We start from the raw sequence: 20,809 nt of genomic DNA on the forward strand, positions 1-20,809 counted from the left end.
CCCTAGGAAGTCATGAGCTACCTGCATTTTGGTTGCCTTTATATCTTCACAGCCTCCTGTATATCATAGCAAGTTCAGATATTTACAATAGTTAAATCATTATTTATCTTTGACACTAATTTAAGACATGGTCTTGTAAGAGAACCTTACTTTTCACATAATAGGAGCTCCTAACATATTTGCTGAATGAAAGCTACTTTGACTTAATCCAGAATTTAAACAATGTCTTCAAACAATCACGTTATATTTTAGCCTCTCATCATTGTTCAGTTTGCTTGTCTGCTTTGCTTCACTGATTACTAAAAGCAGGAAAATAACTAAGAAGACAGCTTTTTTTTTAAATAAAGAAAAAATGCAGAAAACCAAAAATATAATAAATGGGGACAGTGGAAATTGGTGCACAGACCCATATCCATGGGAGGCAGAAGATCTGATTGACAACAGAAAATGAGTGAGCTGCAGAAATGTGAAACTCAGATGCATTCTAGAAAGGGGAGAGAGAGACTAGAAAATAAAATAGCAGTAACACAGGGAAGAAAAATGATCATGTCAGAAGCAGAGAGAGCCAAAATGAACAGTTAATGAAAGAATTTCTAAGGGAAGGACTTGGGGCATCATACACAGAGAGATAAATAGCATCAGGGAGAGGTCCCACCCATGGCTGATCAGATTCAAATGGCTGGACCCTTCAGCCTAGATTTTATATGAGAAACCAAGCAAAACGCTGTGCATTAGCTCATATTTTAGGTCCCACTAAGGATATTAAGGTTGACCTTTAGCATCAGGGATGTTTTTCAATGAATAGAGTTATATCTTTCTATTTTTTTCCCTAAAACTCCAATTTAGGGCTTAGAAATGTTAGACAGTATATTTTATACAGAGACCACTGACCCACAAAAAACAATTATCCACATTGTAAAATACAATTTTTTTCATAATAGAATTTTCACATATATATACCTTTTAAATTAAGTAGAGAGCATAAATATGTATTAATTTTCAGAAAAAATATGCATGTTATGCATATACAGTAACACTCACACGCACATGCACATGCACACATGCATGCACACACGCACGCACACACCCACACACACACATGCATGCACACACACACAAAATCTTCACTTCTATTATTGGCCTTAGAGGAGAAAATAAAGCTTAAGGAGAAGTAGAAAGAGAAATAGGCAAAGGTAAGGGATATGGAAGTAGACTAGATACACATAGCCTGAAAGAAACAGACAGCCTAAGGCCCTGCTGTCTTTCTGAAAAATTTCAGTAATGTGGCTCACTCATTTCCATGTTTCAACCTTGTACCTTCCAAACTGCAATCTACACTACTCTTAGAATCATCTTTGCACAAATCTGATTATATAATTTTCTTGCCTCATTACTTTCAATGATTTCTTATATTTTCTTGAATGATGTAAAATTTTCTTAGTTTGACGTTTCTCTCACAACCAACTTTTCTCTTTTTATTGGCTTAACCACCACGGCACACATTCTACCCTGCAGCTACTTTGAACTATCTTCCATTTCTTTTAAGTGTGCTACTTCCTCTGTATGTGTTCTTTTTCTTCTCTTTTTCTTGCACTCAGGTATGTGCTAGCATAATGAGTAAAATGGTTTTATGTCATTTCTTGGAGGAAAACATATTTCTCTTCTTTTCCCCCTGCTCCCATTCCAGAGACAACTAATTTCACCTTTATTGAATAATTATTTTGGTACTGATCTAAATTTCTAAATAAAATGCTTAGATTACAGCAGTTTTATTTTTCAGCCTGAATTATTAATAGCTGACCTCCTTTTTAAAGTAAGAATTTAGATATTTTTAGTTCTTCAGTTGCTATTTCCATCATGCATGAATGGTCCTTCTATCCCCCAACATTCTGATATTGTTACATGGAATTTTTATAAGACATCCATTCTGTATTTATATTATTATTACATAAACACTGCTTACATATGACCCAGCCAATAAACTATAATTATTTTTCCCTCCTAGAAACCGTTTGATTTTCCTGGGCACTAATAATTTTCATATCTTTATGTACTCATTAGTAACCAACTCTCTAAAAATTCCCTGAATCTCCTTTAAAGACACTTAGTTATTTTATATCTTCTGTCCATTTTATTTCCTAAAGCAATACTCCTTCTAGTATGATTTGATTGCCCTTGATTTTTGGAGAACAGCTGTCATGCCAGCCCCTCCCTTCACAGATATTGAAGGATTCCCTTCACTGCTATCCACGTTTGATTTCCTGTTTCTTGTTATCTCATAGCTCTCTTTTTCTTAGTTTATATCCTCATCTTGATGGAGTACATCCTTCAGTATTTCCTTGGAACCCAGGCATGGAAAGTCACTTTTTTGAAAACCCATGTGTCTAAAATTATTTCTATCTCATCCTGACTCTTACTAAAAGTTTGGAGATGTATAGAACTCTAGGTTGGAATGAATTTTTTTTGAGAAATTTGAAGGCATTTGTGCAGCTGAAAATGAGTACAGCAATAAAAACAATACAACTGACTAGTCTTACTTTAAATTCATGGCCCAAAACTTCAAATGACCAGAGGGTCACATGCTACTTTCATAGTCTATTTATTTTCCAACTCTACTAGAAGCTTATTTCATATTCTTCCTTTCTCTTCAATCTCAATTTTTTCTCTATTCTTACTTTCGGCTGTGAGCCTTAATGGCACTTTCAGTGAAACAACTGAAACATTCAGCAGAAATCCCCAGATTCATAGAACTATGTGTCTACCTACTAGGGTCTGATCCAACCACTGGGCCTTCCTGCCTGGTCCCACAGATGTACTGAGAAACCATCCACGCTCTGCTCCAAAACCTATTCCTCAACTTGAACACTCTATCTCATTTAAGACCGTCATTTAAAATAATTTGATTGGAAGTTGGCAAGTTATAATTGTACATATTTATGTAGTACAAAGTGATGCTACAAGTATACAATATGTTATTATTGAATCAAACTAATTAATATATTCATCACGTCAAATACTTATCATTTATTCCTCCTTTCTAACTGAAGCATTTTACCTTTTGACCAACATTTCCCCCTTTCCCAGCCTCTGATAGCTACCATTCTGCTCTCTGTTTCTATATGTTTTCATTTTTTAGTTTCCAAATATAAGTGAGAACATGCAGTATTTGTCTTTCTTTGGATTATTTTAATTAGCATAGTGTCCTCCAGATTCATCCAGCTTGTCTCAAATGACATAATCTTCCTATGTTTAGGGCTGAATAGTATTCCAGTGTGTATGTGTATCACATTTTCTTTCTATTTTTAGTTTTTTGAGGAAGCTATATGCTGTTTTTCATAATGGCCATATTAATTTACATTCCCACCAACAGTGTGCAAGACTTCCCCTTTCTCCACATCCTTGCTAATGGTTATCATGTCTTTCTCCTCTTTTCCTTCCTTCCTTCCTTCCTTTAATCTTTTCTTCCTTTCTTTCTTCTTTTTTCATTATAGAGTTTCACTCTTGTTGCCCAGGTTCGAGTGCAATGGCAGAATCTGGGCACACTACAACCTCTGCCTCCCAGGTTCAATCAGATCTCCTGCCTCAGCCTCCCAAGTAGCTGAAATTATAGGCATGCACCACCATGTCCAGCTAATTTTGTATTTTTAGTAGAGACAGGGTTTCACCATGCTGGCCAGGCTGGTTTCACACTCCTGACCTCAGGTCATCCACTTGCCTTGGCCTCCCAAAGTTCATAATTACAGGCATGAGCCACCAGGCCCAGCCTCATCTGTCATCTTTCTGATAGTAGCCATAGGTGGTATCTCATTGTGGTTTTAATATGCATTCTCTAATGATTGGTGATATTTAACATTTTTTCAATGTATCTGTTGGCCATTTGCGTGTCTTCTTTGCAGAAAGGTCTATTCAGGTCCTTTGCCTATTTTTAATCAAGTTACTTGTTTTCTTGCTATTGAATTGTTTAAGTTCCTTGTATATTTTAAATGTAAATCCCTCATCAAATATGTGGCTTGCAAATGTTTACTTTCATTTTGTAGGTTGTCTGTTAATGTCATTGTTTCCTTTGCTGTGCAGAAGATGTTTAGCTTGGTGCTATATAATTTGTTATTTTGTTTTTGTTGCCTGAACATTGGCCACTCTCACCACTTCTATTCCATATAATAATGAATGTCCTTGCCAGAGCAATTAGGCAAGAGAAATAACTAAAAGGCACCTAAATAGGAAAGGAAGTGAAATTGTTATTACTTGTTGACAACATGTAAACATCTAAGTCTAAAGTTTCCCCTACTTCCAAAACCTTTTAGAACAAATAAAAAATACAGTGAAGTTGCAGGATACAAAATCAACACACAAAAATGAGTAACATTGCTTTATACTAACAACAAACTATCTTAAGAAACAAGACACAATCAATTAACAAGCAAGTAATTAAGAAAACAATTCCTTTTATAATAGCAACACGAAATAAAATACTTAATAAATTTAACCAAAGAGGTGAAATATACAGGTCTTATGAAATTATAGAACTTTGATAAGAGAAATTAAAGAATATACAAGGAAATGAAGAAATATTCTGTGTTCACGGTTTGGAATAATTAATATTGTTAAAATGTCCATACTACCCAACTTGACTACAGATTCAATGCAATCTGCATCAAATTTCCAATGCCATTTTGTTTTTACAGAAATAGGAGAAACAATCCCAAAAGTCATAATGGAACCACACAAATGAACACACACACAAAACCTAAACAGTCAAAGAGATTTTGAGCAAAAAGAACAAAACTGGAAGTATCAAACTACAGAATCAAATAAACTATAAATAGTTCCAACTTGGATGTTTTGACTTAGAATTTTTACACTTTACATTGGGGTTATTGGGACATAGCCCAGTTGTAAGCCGGGCATCATCTGTATATTACAAACCTATAGTAATAAAAATAGTGTAATACTGGCATATAAATAGATATATCAATGAGTGGAACACAGTAGAGAGCCCCAAAATGAACTCATGCATTTACAGTCAATTGCTTTTGACAAAGCCATCAAAAACATACAATGGGGATACACTTTGAAAAACTGGATAACCAGTGCAGAAGAAAAAAATTGGACCTTTATCTTACACCATGAACAAAATCAATTCAAAATAAAGACTTAAATGTAGGATCTGAAACAGAAAAAAAAAAAAGTCAAAAATTATATAACATTGGCCTGGGCATTTATTTTTATTTGACTCCAAAAGCTCAGGCAACAAAATTGAGAATGACTTTAATTGTTTTCCCTCTTTCATCTATATCAAATTTTCCCTTTCGAAAGAATCAGGCCAATCAGTGTAAAAGCATGCTTTTTCTCTCATTTTAGAAAAAGAAAGGACATTTCTATGTATTCTACCACAGGATAATTTTATTGTGTCATCATATTTAAAACAGTATTTTCTGAGGGTTTTTTTTTTTTGTATTATCCTGTTCTATGTTTGTCGTTGCAATTAAATCTCTTCTTTCTCTGGTATTAATTGTAGGATTCCATTTTCAAATTTTTAAAAATTAATTTATTTTACTGTAAGTGTTCTTCTTCCTAAATGCATTCTATTTTGACAAAGTTGCTTTTATTTTATTTTTTCTATTTCATTCTCTGATCTTATATTTCCTCAGAAGCCTGCTAATCTTTGGTTGGGTACTAGTGTTTTAGATTTATGGATCTGAATTCAAATGTATGATTGTCACTTGAGAATAATATTGCTTTTACATTTAGTTAGAGAACCTCTAATATCTCTATCATGTGGTCTTTTAATTTGAGCAAACCATTTTCTCTAAATAAGACTGACTCTCCATTTTAATTAGTTGCCAGTATTCTTGTTGCAAAATGTAGAACTGGACTGAGAATCCCAGCATCCATAATGCAGATGTGTATTTAATTTTTGTGTTTTCAGTACCCTACACATACTCTCAATTTGATCTGTTAATTCCCCAGTCCGCAAAACCTCACATCATTCTTGCCACAATTAGGGAATAGCAATTTGGCAGCTATACAGAGAGGTAGAGGAGATTTAAAAATTGGTTTATTGAAAACTTTCAACAAATCATCATAACTGTAGCTTCCCCTTCTTTCTGTCTGTCCCCAGGTATCCCAGACAGACTGAAACATCACAAAAAGATCTGCTTTGCTCCCTGCAGTTTGAAGGAGGGAACTGGGGAATGGGCTGCTGCCTCCTCAGACCAAGTTCAGGTCACACAGGGGAGAGATAGGGCAAGGCATATAAAAACACGATCAAATTCCTACCTTTTTAGAAGTGGCATCTTTCTTTCTTTTCTTTCTTTCTTTCTTTCTTTCTTTCTTTCTTTCTTTCTTTCTTCTCTCTTTCTCTCTTTTTTTTCTCTCTCTCCCTTTTCTTTCTCTTTCTTTCTTTTGGTTATTATTAAGCTTAAGGTTGGTTATTTCTATAAGGTCAATTCAACTACTTTCTGATTTTGTTTCTTTCTCTCTGTTTTTTTCTTTTTGCTGTTTCTGTGGTAGAACAAGAGCTTAGAGCACTTCCTACTTTACGATTTTGCTGTTGGTCCATATAACCAAATCCTAGTTCCTTTGTAATACTTTTCAAGTATCTAACCAAAATATTTTCTTTTAACTTCTTATAAATATTTACCATAATTATTTAAATGTGCAGGCCTGCTAAATCATTATCTGTAGTTCCTGTGGTTTTTCTCTATTGTCTTTTTTCCTTTGATTTCCACCAAGGTTCATCTCTTTTACAGTCTGGGTTTCTTTTTTTTTTTTTTTTTAAATTGAATTCTAGGTTGTATACAAAAGGTCATAAATATAGTTTGAATCCTAGGGTGTTGTTTCTTTGCAAAAGAAGATTTACTATGTGTACTTTGCTTATGATAGGTAGCTAAATAGGGACAAATCCAGAGATCAAGACAATTCAAATAGGGGCTTAAGTTTTTTTGAGGTCTAATCTATTTCTGATTTCATCCTTAGTGATAGACTGAATGCCTTTGGGATTCCAATTATATTATTTACCAGTATCCTATTTTTGTTTTTAGTAGGTCTTCCATTTTTTTTCTCTCTAGCCCCAAGAGTCCTAAACATACTTTCTTACCTTCCGGACAGTCTTTGTGATAATTTGTTAAAAATAAAATGTAGGGCCCATTTCTCTGGTTTTCTTGCCTCCAGGAACATTACTTTGTAAATTATATCTGACATCTGCAAAGAAAAACTTTATTTAATTTTATTCAAATTTTTCATCTTTTCTAGTTTTCTCAGTGGGAAGACTGGACCTCCACAGCAGATTAAAAGCTAGTCTTCCATTGTCTGAAACAGAATACCTGATTTTGAAAGCTTTAGAAAAATGCATTAGAAAGATAACTAGCCACAAACATCTCTAGAATACCCAGAATTTCTAAAGTCCTAGATTATTTTTAAAATTGTAAACAATTTACTTCCTCATGAGTTCACAGATATAGTGTGTTTGAAATGTCTTCTGAGTTTATGGATCATGACTACACCACTTATCTTCTTTATGAAATAATATGGTTCTACTTATCTCAGTGTTTTTGCTAGCTACCCCAAGTCACCAAGAAACATGATAAATGTAAAATTTCCATTTTTTAAGAAACAAAACATAAATTACACTAGATATTTATATATAATGTTAATAAGTATGTGATTGGTTCATTTAGTTTTTTGTTTAACCAAGGAGTTGGAGAAGAGGCTCACAAATAATGTTACAATGTGATTTTACTCCACTAAATTTTATTTGGGGTCATATAATTTGACTTGCATTTTATTTAATTAAAATTCATTCATTTCTTGAAATAAAACAAAAATTATAAAGAAAACGTGGTACAATGCACCATGAAATACTATGCATCTATAAAAAGGAATGAGATTGTGTCCTTTGCAGGGACATTGATGGAACTGGAAGCCATTATCCTCAGCAAACTAGTTGTGGAACAGAAAACCAAGCACCACACCACATGTTCTCACTTATAAGTGGTAGCTGAACACTGAGAACACACGGACACAGGGAGGGGAACAACACACACTGGGGCCTACTGAGCGGGGGCAGTGGTGGGAAGAGAGCATCAGGAAAAATAGCTAATGTATGCCGGGTGTAATACCTATAAGAGGGGTTGATAGGTGCTTCAAACCACCATGGCACACCTTTATTCATGTAACAAACCTGCACATCCTGCACGTGTACTCTGAAACTAAAAAGAAATAAAATATATAAATAGAAAAGATAAATAAGAAAACTTTATTTATATAGCTCTATAAAGAGCTATATAAATCATTTAGTTATTTCTGGCAGTGTAAAATGATTCAACATACATTTTTTATGCATGTGGAAAGAGCCAATTGGGTTCTAATTTAGTGATTTTCAACTGTGGCTTTGCACCAAATTTTCATGTAAATTTATAATTTTATAGGCCCTGTTCCAGGCCTGTAACATAACATTCTCTTAGATATACTACTGAGGCATTTTTAGTTTCTAAAACATTGCACTGTGGGCTTATGGGCAGTCAGAGATGGAGGCCACTGTTGAGTGAGCCTGTTAAATTCATGAGGACTGTGGCCACAGGGGAGAATATATGTTGGAGTCACCTGTGCCTACTTCCCTGAACATAGCATTGTTTCATGAACTAAAGTGAATCATCTAACCCATATATTACTAAAACCGGAAGTCCAAGATAGGTATCCTGATTTGAGAACTCCCAGTAAAAGTATTCTTTCTTTGGAAAATTTGAACATAAACCTAAAGAACACAAACACAGAGATAGAAAGAGGATTCTAGAGCAATGAATGAAAGAAAAAACTGCAATGTGAAAAGCAACAGGGTGCACACACTGAGATGGGGGTGGGGACAAAGAGAAAGAGAGAGACAAAACAGAAGAGAGACTTTTCAGCATAACATAGACAGCATCAAATATCCACATCATATTGAAGGACATGATAACCAGGTCTTTAGGTCTGTACTTGGGTCTGGAGAGTTGATGTTGTTTCATGGGAAGAAGAGAAGCAGTCATCATTTCAAGGCTTATAATGCCTGTGTGCAGCAGCTTCACAAGCTTGGGGCATATATATTATTACTATCCTTGTGTATTTTTATGTGACCTGAAATAAACTGGGTATTTCTCTATTTCTTAAAACTTGAAGAACATTAATTAACAGATTTATGAATGAATAAGTCTTTAAAATTAGAAAAAAAGTGTTATGTAGGAAGAGTGAGGCAACAGATGTGAAAATACCAAAAGGAGACAATGTTTAAATATTTTACATTTTAGAGTGAATCTGTCTGAATTTAGAAGAGAAATATTTAATATTGCTTTGTAATACATCACTGGGTCATAGCTTTAATAGGTAAGGTATAAATAATGTTTGGGAAAAATGGAAAATGGGGCAATCCTGGAGTCTGATTTTCCAATGAAAGAATCCTTTCTCCCTGGGGGTGGGAACAGAAGCTTTTTTATATTCCTCGATTTGTAAGAGAGAACCTTCATCAGGACTGCTAGACAGTGATATTTTTCACCTATAGCTAGGGCAAACCTATAAACTGGTATCTCAGTACTACACAAGAAAGCCAAAGAGAAGTACTTGGATGTTTTTGATGTTGACAGATGGAGAGGCTGTGTTGGGATGGAGCGGCACTTCCAGAGTTCATCAGAGCAAAAATACGGACCAAGGTATGGAAATGAGCTAAAGTGGGACTATTTTAGTTCCTTTACAAAAATGCCATCTGGGAGGAAAAAGATCTTCATCTTCCAGATGAACCCTGAAGATACAGCTAGATTGCTTTGGGGCTATACAAGTAGTTGATGAATTTCCAGCATAGAGATGAATCCAAAGGGATATAAAAGACCTAAACATCCGTTACAATTGGGGTTGCAGGGTGGTAGGAGTGGGTGACTGGTGGCGGGTAAGGGGAGGTGGGTAGGGGTGGGGCTGGTGGAGAAGTAGAGGTGGGTGGGGTGGGTGGGAATTAGCTCTCTTTAAATAACCCAGGAAAGTGTCCTCTGACAGAAAGAGTTAAGCTTCAGTATTTGCCAGGTTCTGAGAGTTTGAAGGCAGCTTGTAACTCTAAGCTAAGTGTTTGTTGTAGGAAGCTTCCAAAGTGGTTCACAAAGACTCTTGCTCACTGGTATTTATACCATCGTGTAGGCCCCTCCCACATTAAGTACTCCCAGCTAGTGTAACAGTTGGATATCCTGGTAATGATGAGGTGTGAATTCTGATGTTAGGTCTTAAAATACATCACTGCTTCTGCTCTCCTCTCTCTTGGAACATTTGTCAAAAGGACACTTAAGAGGCCCTATAGAAAGATCCCCAGAGTAAGGAATTGAGGTCTCTTGTCACAGCCAGGATCAGTTTGCCAGTCATATGACAGTTATTTTAGAAATGAATCTGCTGACCCCATTAGTCTTTAAGGCGACCAAAGGCATACTTGACATTTTGACAGCAACTTAATGTGAGAGACTCAAGTCAGAAGGACCTAGTTAAGATGCTCCTGAATTCCTGGCCAAGGAAATGTTGCGAGATAATAAATATCTATTGCTTTTTTAAGATGCTAAGTTTGGGGGTAATTTGTAACATAGCAATAGATCACTAATAACAGTTTTGTACCTTGAAGTAGGAATGCTGCCAAATAAATATCTAACAATATGAGAGAGGCTTTATAACTTATAGGTGAGCAGAAGTGGGAGTATTAGTGAAACCCTGAAGTGCTGTGAACAGACTGTTAGAAGAATGACGGAACTTGAAAAGTAAGAAAAATGTTATTGGAATCTGAAAGATAGGGAATTTTTTTTTTGGAGACAGTCTCACTCTCTCACCCAGGCTGCAGGGCAGTGGTGTGATCTTGGCTCACTGCAGCCTCTGCTTCACAGATTTAAGCAATTCTCAGCTCTCATCCCTCAGCCTCCCAAGTAGCTGGGACTACATGCATGTGCTACCACCTCCGGCTAATTTTTGTATCTTTAGTAGAGACGGGGTTTCACCCCCAGCTAATTTTTGTACCTTTAGTAGAGATGAGGTTTCACTATATAGGCCAGACTGGTTTCAAACTCCTGCCCTCAAGTGATCCACCTGCCTTGGTCTCCCAAAGTGCTTGGATTACATGTGTGAGCCACCGTGCCCGACAGGGAATTTTTGATGGCAGAAAGTATAGCAACTCTGCCATCTGTGGGAATGTGGAAAATAAAAAAAGTGTACCTAATAGATTGAGTAATTAAGCTAAATTGATTTCCAGGAACTTTTAAAGATACCTTCTTCTGGCCAGGTGTGGTGGCTTATGTCTGTAATCCCAGCACTTTGGGAAGCTGAGACAGGTGGATCATGAGGTCAGGTGTTCGAGACAAGTCTGACCAAGATGGTGAAACCTGATCTCCACTAAAATAAAAATGTGTGGGGCATAATGGCATGCACCTGTAATCCCAGCTACTCAGTAAGCTGAAGCAAGAGAATCACTGGAATCTAGGAAGCAGAGGTTGCAGTGAGCTGAGACTGCACCACTGTACTCCAGTCTGGGTGACAGGTGACAGAGCGGACTCTGTCTCAAACAAACAAACAAACACAACCTTTTTATCCACTGTGGTTTTGATTTGCATTTCTCTAATGACCAGTGATGCTGGGCTTAAAACCTAGATGATGGGTTGATAGGTGCAGCAAACTACCATGGCACACGTATACTTATGTAACAAACCTGTGCATTCAGCACATGTATCCCAGAACTTAAAGTAAAAAAAAAAAAAAAAATACGTTCCTCTGTCTTCCTGCTGCTTATACTAAAGTGTAGGAGGGGAAAAATAAGCTACAGGAATGGCTGCTAAACTAAAGAGAACCAGTAATTGCTGATTTTTAGAATTTCCAGCCTCCCCTGTTTGGGAACAATCCTAAAATTGTTTGGGATTGGAAATGGATTCCACCTGATCATGTTTCCTGAAAAACATGATCTAAATTTAAAGCTCAGGATGTGGCTGTAGAAACATCTCTTAGAGTTCAGATCCATGAAATCTAGTGCCTCAGAGAATAATTCAGTGAAACAGCAGATGCTAGTAAGCTTACAAGTTGCCGCTAAGCACTCTTGGCAGAACCCCAAGGAAAGTTAGGGCTTATCACAGAATGATTTGTTTGTGTGGCTTTTGTCTGATATAGTGAGTTCCTATACGATTATAGGGAGACCCACACAATTTCAATAAAAATTATATTGATCAAAATCCAGTCAGATTGTACCCAAAATAAGAGTCAGCACAAAACAAACAACAGTCTTTGGATTCTCAAACTTCTACAAGAAATAATTAGGCTGCAAAAAACTGTGCAGCTGCAAAAGCAGGGTATCTTTCATTGAAAAGAAAGCCTATATCTATCAAAGGAACTATAGCTACATAGGGTGGAGTTAAATAATGAAGGTAAATAAACAATGAAAAAATATTTATACCTTGCCTCCCTTCTGTTGCTACAGCCTTCTTTTCTGCAATGGGCTTTACCTGGGGAAGGATAAGAACATTGGATGAATAAAGGTTGAAGTTTTGGTTTAGATATGGATCTTAATAAACAAGTTTCTAAAGCAAAATCTAGTCTGTGGCTCAAAGTATTCAGTAGACTTTGTGGTACGCAAGAATGGCTGACAATTTAATTTATTGTGCAAAGAAGTATACTTCTGAGAGTGAATTGGGCTCTTTTAATGGTTAGTGCTAGGAAATTTGTGGCATCTTTTCATTATTATTCCGGGTTATAATAACTGCGTCTTTGCTTTTTTTTTTGAGACGGAGTTTCACTCTTGTTACCCAGGCTGGAGTGCAATGGCGCGATCTCGGCTCACCGCAACCTCCGCCTCCTGGGTTCAAGTAATTCTCCTGCCTCATCCTCCCGAGTAGCTGGGATTACAGGCACGCGCCACCATGCCCAGCTAATTTTTGTATTTTTTTTTTTATTTTTAGTAGAGACGGGGTTTCACTATGTTGACCAGGATGATCTCGATCTCTTGACCTCGTGATCCACCCACCTCGGCCTCCCAAAGAATAACTGCTTCTTACTCTCCAAGCCTTCTTTCTTAGATTCATATTCTTCTTTCATAAGCAAACACTCAAATAAATCCTATGTATTTTTATGTACTTGTTTACATGATTAGAAAGTCTAACAAACTGGGAATCAGGTAACTATCCATGATAATATGTGACTCACTAAGACAGATTTGTATTATTTGTCTGAAAATTCCAATCTTCTTTGAAATGTGTTTGTACTTGGGAGAACTTTTTTTGTGATAGCTTTAACAATTTGTTCAGTACTTACTTTCTATTTTCATTATTGTTCATTCACTAAATGCTATGGCAGGGCTCTTCATAATTAATGAACCTTACTCTGGGAAGGCACGTATTTTCCTCAAGGTCAAAGAGTCCCACTATCATTCTTTTTTGTTCTGGTAGTCAGCCCGAATTCAGATTTGGCAAATGTGAACCAAACTCTGAAACTCTACAAATGGTTCTATCTAGTTTTTAATCTATAGAAAATCTCCATGCTTTATATTTCTATCCCTCTCTGTACTTTGCCATCACCTCACTGTTAATATATGATGCTTTGACTGTATTTGCTTGTTTAATATAACCACACAAATTTCCTTCAAATACTTAAGGTATATGATGGTATGTACCAGATCATTTATATTTACTGTCTTAAGCACCTAACAGCCTTCTGTAACATAGGAGATGCACACACAAAATATCTGGAAATAACTGAATGAAGAAAGAATAGATAGGAAAACATTGCTCTTTTTATATTTTGTTTTGTATGAGGTTAGCCATTATCTCAGAGATATCCTTCTGATGAGACATTTAATAGTTTAAAGAAAAAATTAACTCTGGACAGATTGTAAAGCCAAAGGCAGACATTCAGCAATTATGAAAAGCAGCATTAGATCTATCACAGCTAAAGCTAAAAATAATTATCTTGTGATGCCTGTGATATTATAGAGAGTGCCCAAACATACAAAGAAATTCAGAAAAATACAATTCATTAGTAAGTTTGTGACTGTTTTATATAGAGATTTGTGTTATAACTCCTTGAACTCAGGGAGGATATATATCAGGGCATGTTTTCTGGATTAGAGTTTACTTAGGAAGAGGAAGGGGAGCCTAACACCTTCTCTATAACATATCTGAAGATAATGTTAATGGAGCCTTTCTCTTCTTCCCCCTCTCCTTCCTTCATATGGAGGTCACTTTATAGATAGTATTTTATAAGGTAGTCTCAGGTCCCCAGTGAATACTCATCATAGCAGACATTTTCAAGAGGATGATTGCTTCTTTAGCTGCTCCTCAGACACCCTAACAAGTTAGTTGACTCAAAGAATAAAGAAAACAAACTTACCTTGCCAGCTCTGTTACAATACCAAATTACCCTACATGCTTCAGCACCTGCTACAATAAAAGAAGACATAATATAATTGCTGTTGGAAGGAGATGTGCAACCAAGGACTACAGCAAGAGCTTCAGCAGCTGTTGGTAGTGAAAATAAGTCATCTTCTATCTGTGCTCAGTGCTTTGAGAGAATTACAAAAATGACATTCTCCTAGAATTAGTAATGCTTTCTTTTGTAAACTTTATAGGTAAATACCTAAAAGGAGAAAGTTCAATAGAACTGTTTTAATGGTAGTGAGACCACAAAAAGTAGTTGATAGTTTAATTTATTTGGCAATCAATCAGGTATTGGTCTCTAATACTAATTCTACTAAATTGTAATTTGGCTTTTCATGTGTTTGTGTCTAATTTCCATAACTGAGTATAAGCAGCTTCAAGGTTGGCATGTGCCTGATTCACCTATGTGAAACCAATAGCATCTGGCCTTTCAAATAGTGGAGGCTCAGTAGCTGTATGTTCATTAGATTTTTGGTAGAAATAGAAAGTATTATATGATTTTCTTTCATGTGTTTATTACACCCAATTTTGTTTAAAGGATGAAATCTGATTCTTCATTTTTCTAATACCAAGTCTTAGTAAAACGATCCCCAGTTATGCTTGGAATGCAATAGAATATTTGCAAAGAACAAACTATGATTTGCTAAACTTGAGATTTAAGCTAATATCTGAAATGAGGAGACTTACATTAAGGGATATTTTAAAGAATAACTGCTATGGTCCTACTCCAACAGACTGAGAATATACATTATATCACTGATAAAAAAATACCAAATTCATAATGTATTTCATTTTCTATTTCCCATGTAAGCAAGTGAGTTTTAAAATAAAACACAGCTTCATTAGAAGTCAGATGGGTAAAAACAAATCTCAGTTACTTCTTCTACCACTGCTAGATAAGCCTTTGATAGATTTCTTTATGGATGCTACTTCCCAGCTTGCAGTAGATCTGTCATTGCCCAACTTGTTTTCTTATAGAGCTACCTAATGCTATTAGCAAATCATCTTTTATCTATTCAGAAAATAAAGTATGTGTTTAGCTGCATGGGACACACTGGTATCTGAACTGTCTACCTGTAGTAGAAAAATTACATACAATCTATGCATCCAAACTCTTGTTAGCAGAAAAAATGATATAACAAATATTGGAATCTTCAAAAGGCAGGACACTTGCCATGAATCCAAGATAACAGAAGTGTAGGCAAGGTTAATTAGAGAAATGTCTGAATTTGATTTCTCTTTTTCTTTCTTTGACTTGAAATGGCTTATTGTCAATACAACTTTTAATTCACCCTGAGACCAAGCATCAACTTTATGCCAACCTGCTCAAAGATCACTTCTCTCTCAATTGCCTCATATACTGGAAAGTTTAGGCATTTCAAACAGCAAATGCAATAAAACTCAATAGGTAAGTCCTCAAAATAAACATGCCACCTTTTCAATTTCCCTTATAAAGTAATTTTGGGTCCTTTTACCTGCTTCTTGCTTCCAGTGCTGCCACACCATCTACATTTTGTCCCTGTCACCATAACTGGTTACTGCCATTGTGCACACGAATTTTTATCTTAGAGTATTGCTATTATATATATATATAAATTTATATATCTCATACATAAATATTATATATAAATATATATTTAAATTAACATAATTTAAATGTATATATTATAAATTTATAAATATATTTTTATATATCATATATATTTATATTTATGTATAAATTTAAATATTCAAACAGCCTTTGTAAACTGTGAGGATTAAAATTGTTCTATCACTGTCTTTAGTTCCTGACATGTAATAGGTATTCAAAAATAATTATAGACTAAATCAATGAATAATTGAATGGATCAATAATTGCTGGTTTGGAGAGAAGATAGCTGTGATGTGGTGGGGGTTCATGGAAAGACTATGATTTAGAAATACCAGTGTCTGTTTAGGCAATTAAACTTTCTGTTTTAGGATATCTTCAGAAAAACTAGGAATACTTACTGTCTTTACACTGTCTCAAAGAGATATCAAAAACAGAACAGAAATATTTTGTCTTTAGTATAGAATACAAGGGGTGTGTGAGTGTGTGTGTGTGTGCATGTGTGTGCATGCGTGTGTGTGTATATTTTGCCAAAGGATTTCAAGGGCATAGCCACTGGGATATGTTGCTGGGGTGGGGGTGGGGGTAGTGCATTCTGCAAAGTAGGTAAAATATTCAGCCTAGAGCAAAAGAAGAAAACATTTTTATGATTTTATTAATATTTAAATTTGTGATTTTCACATATGACTCTGAAGGAATATTTGAAACAATTTTATTTTATATTATTTTTTGATAGCTGAAACAACACATGTTTCTTCTCTCACAGTTCTAGAAGTCACAATCAAACTGAGTCTTGTAGGACTAAAATTGCTATATTAGGGGGACTTTCTTCTGGAGGCTCCCAGGGAGAATCATATGCTTGTCCCTCCTTTTCTTGGCTTGTAGCTGCATCACTTCAATCTCTTCTTCCATCTTCACTTCAACTCTGTCCTTTCTGTATTCAAATATCCCTCTGTATACTTCCTACAGGGATTTATGTGATGGCATTTAGGATCCACCAGATAATTCAGATAATTTCCCAATTTTAATATCCTTAATTTAACGTGGATGGAGAGGTTAGACTGGTGGATTATTCCTCTGCAGAATGCTTTTTGCTACGTAAGGTATATTAGTTTGCCAGGGCTTCCATGATAAAATGTCACAGACTGACTGGCTTAAACAAAAGAAATTAATTTTCTTACAGTTCTGGATACCAGAAGTCCAAGATCAAGATGTCAGCAGACTTGTTTCTTCTGAGGCCCCCCTTCTTGGCTTGTGCATGGCTGCCTTCTCACTGTGTAACATGTTCTTTCCGCCATGAGTGCTCATTCCAGGTGTCAATGTGTTCAGATTTCCTCTTCTTATCAGGACACCAGTGAAATTGGATTAGGACCTACCTTAATGGCCCCATTTTAACTTAATATACCCCTTTAAGAGACCTATCACGTTTAGGAGGTATGCAATCAAAAAATATAATTTCTATTCTTTCAATGTAGTCAATCCTGAGTATTTACAGGTTGAAATAAACAAATTTATTTTTCATTATACTGGCTGCATTTACAGAATAGTTTTTTTAATGTTGTAAAGGATTGAATAAATTCCTGGGGAAGATCTGAATTCTACATGTTCTTATTTCATTTCTACACAAAATATACACTGACAATTCATAAAAAGATTTAAGTCAAACTACCAGCTTGACTGTTTATATCAGGTAAATGTACTAGCTTTTTTGTTATTTGGCTCATACAATCTTAACTTTCTGTAAGAATTTTTGTCCTAAAGCCCAGTTTCTCTGGTGAGTGTACTTTGAGTACTACTTAACTGGAAGAGTTTGCTGAAGTTTTGGTTCATTTTCTACGATACTAAAGATAAAGCAGCAGTTAAAACTTTACAGACATTTCAAGTAGATTGAAGATGCTTATTGATTAGATATTTGATCTAAGTACACTTACCATCCATTGCTTTTCTATTTCTTGTTAATCCTTAACAGATGGTACAGAATTCATTATGGCTCAGCCAGAATCATAGCAAATTTTCCTTGTCAGCAGAACAACATTCCTAATTCCTTAGAAAGTGAATTAACTTTTAAACTCCCTTAGAAAAGGCTTAACTTTTAAAAAGACAGCCATCAAAATACATACTTATGTTTATTCAACATTTTCTTCTCATTCTGACATTCTAAAGGCAAGAGATAAATAAACAGCTCTATTATTTAACAACTGTTTGTTGAACAACTATTATTTCCTGGGGCAGTGTGCTAATATGTACAGGAAAAAAAAGAGAGAACTTTTCCCCTAAGGATATATAATTTACTGTGAGATGCAAATATACTAACATATACTTTAACTATATTGTACTTAAGCTATGATAAAAATAAGAAAAAAAAAGAATGGAAGAGTGATTAACTCCTTTTGAAATAGAAATGAAGCCAAAGGCCCAGCCAATTATCTACTTATATCAGTACTATTTTCCATAAATGAAAGTGCCATGGTCCACATTTTCTGGTTCTTGCCTTTTTATTGCAAAAGAGGATAGTGTTGCTCTTAATAAAAAGTTATTTAATGACTTTAAAACACCGTCATTTATTTCCTTAGTTAAAAATAAAATTTTATTTGATCTACCATTAGATGACTCATTAAGAAAATAAGACAGCCAAAGACATTTGCAACATGAAGAAAAAGCACAAGATTAAAGATAGAAAGGTTGAAGGTGTATTTGACAAAATATAGAAATATACTTCTATTTTTTAAAATTCTAAGTAATACAGAAAAGTAGAGACGCACTTAACTATAAGAAAGATTGTTTACCAACAATAGTGGCAAATATTATCCCAAATCAGTAACTCTAACTGCATTTCAATTAAAGTCAGAAACTAAACCAAAGTATCATGACCACAATTATTGCAACACTGATTGCAGAAAATACAAAAATAAAATAACCTGTTGACTGCAAAATTTATTTTAAATTTTATAAGAAAAACAAATAATTAATATGTGATAGGAAAAGTATGAGACAGAAAAATGTTACAATGTATAAAAACTACAACTAGATATTAGAATGCAATATAAAGATACATTAATAAAATTAATGTGGCATTGATGTAAACTAGCAATAGACAAATTGATCATAGAATCCTGTCAGGTTCAAAAGCAGACTCCATTATATATGTGAGAATTTAATACATAATCATCTTGATTTTTCTCTTATTGTGAGGAATATATGATTTGTTTAGTAAATATACTAACATAAATGGGCATTTCTGTAGAAGAAAATGCTGTATTAAAAAAATAATTCCAAAATTATTAAATAACCAGTGAGACCAAAAGCACTTGCAAATTACAAAGGGTCTCTCTAGTGTCTTGTTCAAAAAATGCAACTGGGCTAGGTATTTGTAGTGTATATGTGTGTGTGTGTCTGTGATGTATTAAAATCTGAATGTTTATGTCTCCCCAAAATTTATGTTGAAATCTTACTCACAAGATGATAGTACCAGGAGGTGAGGTATTTGGGAAATAATTAGGGGTGCTCATGAATGATATTAGGGTCCTTATAAAGGAGGCCTGAGAGTGACTTCTCACCCTCCTCCACATGTGAGAACCTAGCTAAAAGGCATCATCTATGAGCTGGAAAGAGAGCCCTTACCAGATACCACATATACTTCAAATTTGGACTTCTCAGATCCCAGAATTGTGAGAAATAAATTTCTGGTGTTTATGGCCTATTCAGTTTACATTATTTTTGTTGTAGAAGCTTGAACAGACTAAGACATAGTGTGTGTATATACACATATAAATATAAGTCATACATATATGTATTCTCTGGGAAAGAAGGCAGAAATAAATGATATATAGGAATTATGAAATTTAGGGTACAGGTGAGCTAATATATATTCAGGGAAAAGAGAAAATGTAGAGTGAAGTACAAATTTTTTTTTAAAGGATAATCAAATATCCAAGATATGTGTTGCTATTTTTATGCCCTCATAAAAAATAAGTATGTGTATATATATGAATATTTTAAAAATATTTTTAAATGATTTCAAATTAGAAAACAACTATGTTACATTCACTTGCAATTAAATTATCTCTATGAATATAGTTTAACCAAACATATTGGCAGGCAATGAGGACTGTGGTTTCTGTAATCACTAGGGATAATTCAGTTCACAAATTTTCATGGAGTGTAGACCCCCACTAAATGAAATTTATACACAAATGAGAAATATCTTTGAACTTACTATTCCAATGCTTGGCATCTTATATGCATTAAGTTCATCATAACATTTTCTTAGGAAGTTAATCTCCATGGATAGACCTTGATGTTGAAGTTCAGCTTATACCCTAGGTTAGCTCCTTATACTCTCTATCAACCATAGTTAGATATTAGAGCTCCTTAAACCTGTCACCTCTATTTGCTGTATTATCTCTGATTTCTTTTAGCAGTGTTTTGTAATTCTCATTGCAGAGATTTCACCTTCTTGTTTAGCTACATTCCTAGGTATTTTTATGCTCATGGATAGGAAGAATAAATATCATGAAAATGGCCGTACTGCCCAAAGCAATTTACAGATTCAGTGCTATTCCTATCAAACTACCAATGTCATTTTTTCACGGATTTAGAAAAAAATGATTCTAAAATTTTTACGGAATAAAAAGAGTCCTAATAGCCAAAGCAATCCTGAGCAAAAAGAACAAAATCAGAGGCACCGTGTTACCTGACTTGAAACTGTACTGTAAGACTGCTGTGACCAAAACAGTATGGCACTATTATAAAAATAGACCAATGGGACAGAATAGAGAAGTCAGAAATAAACTGCACACCTAAACAATCTGAT

At 34.9% G+C, this 20,809-nt stretch overlaps 1 long non-coding RNA gene across 3 annotated transcripts in view; it reads left to right on the forward strand.

The window, feature by feature from the left end:
• The window catches only part of LOC108588232 (uncharacterized), a 638,370-nt gene that overhangs the window by 427,482 nt on the left and 190,079 nt on the right, over window positions 1-20,809 (forward strand). For all 3 annotated transcript variants that reach the window (XR_013526098.1, XR_013526099.1, XR_013526097.1), the window contains exon 3: window positions 9,618-9,683. This is a non-coding gene — a long non-coding RNA (uncharacterized LOC108588232). The remainder of the gene's footprint in view (window positions 1-9,617; window positions 9,684-20,809) is intronic.

Source organism: Callithrix jacchus, chromosome 14, assembly GCF_049354715.1.
Source record: "Callithrix jacchus isolate 240 chromosome 14, calJac240_pri, whole genome shotgun sequence".
NCBI classification, from domain to species: Eukaryota; Metazoa; Chordata; class Mammalia; order Primates; family Cebidae; genus Callithrix; species Callithrix jacchus.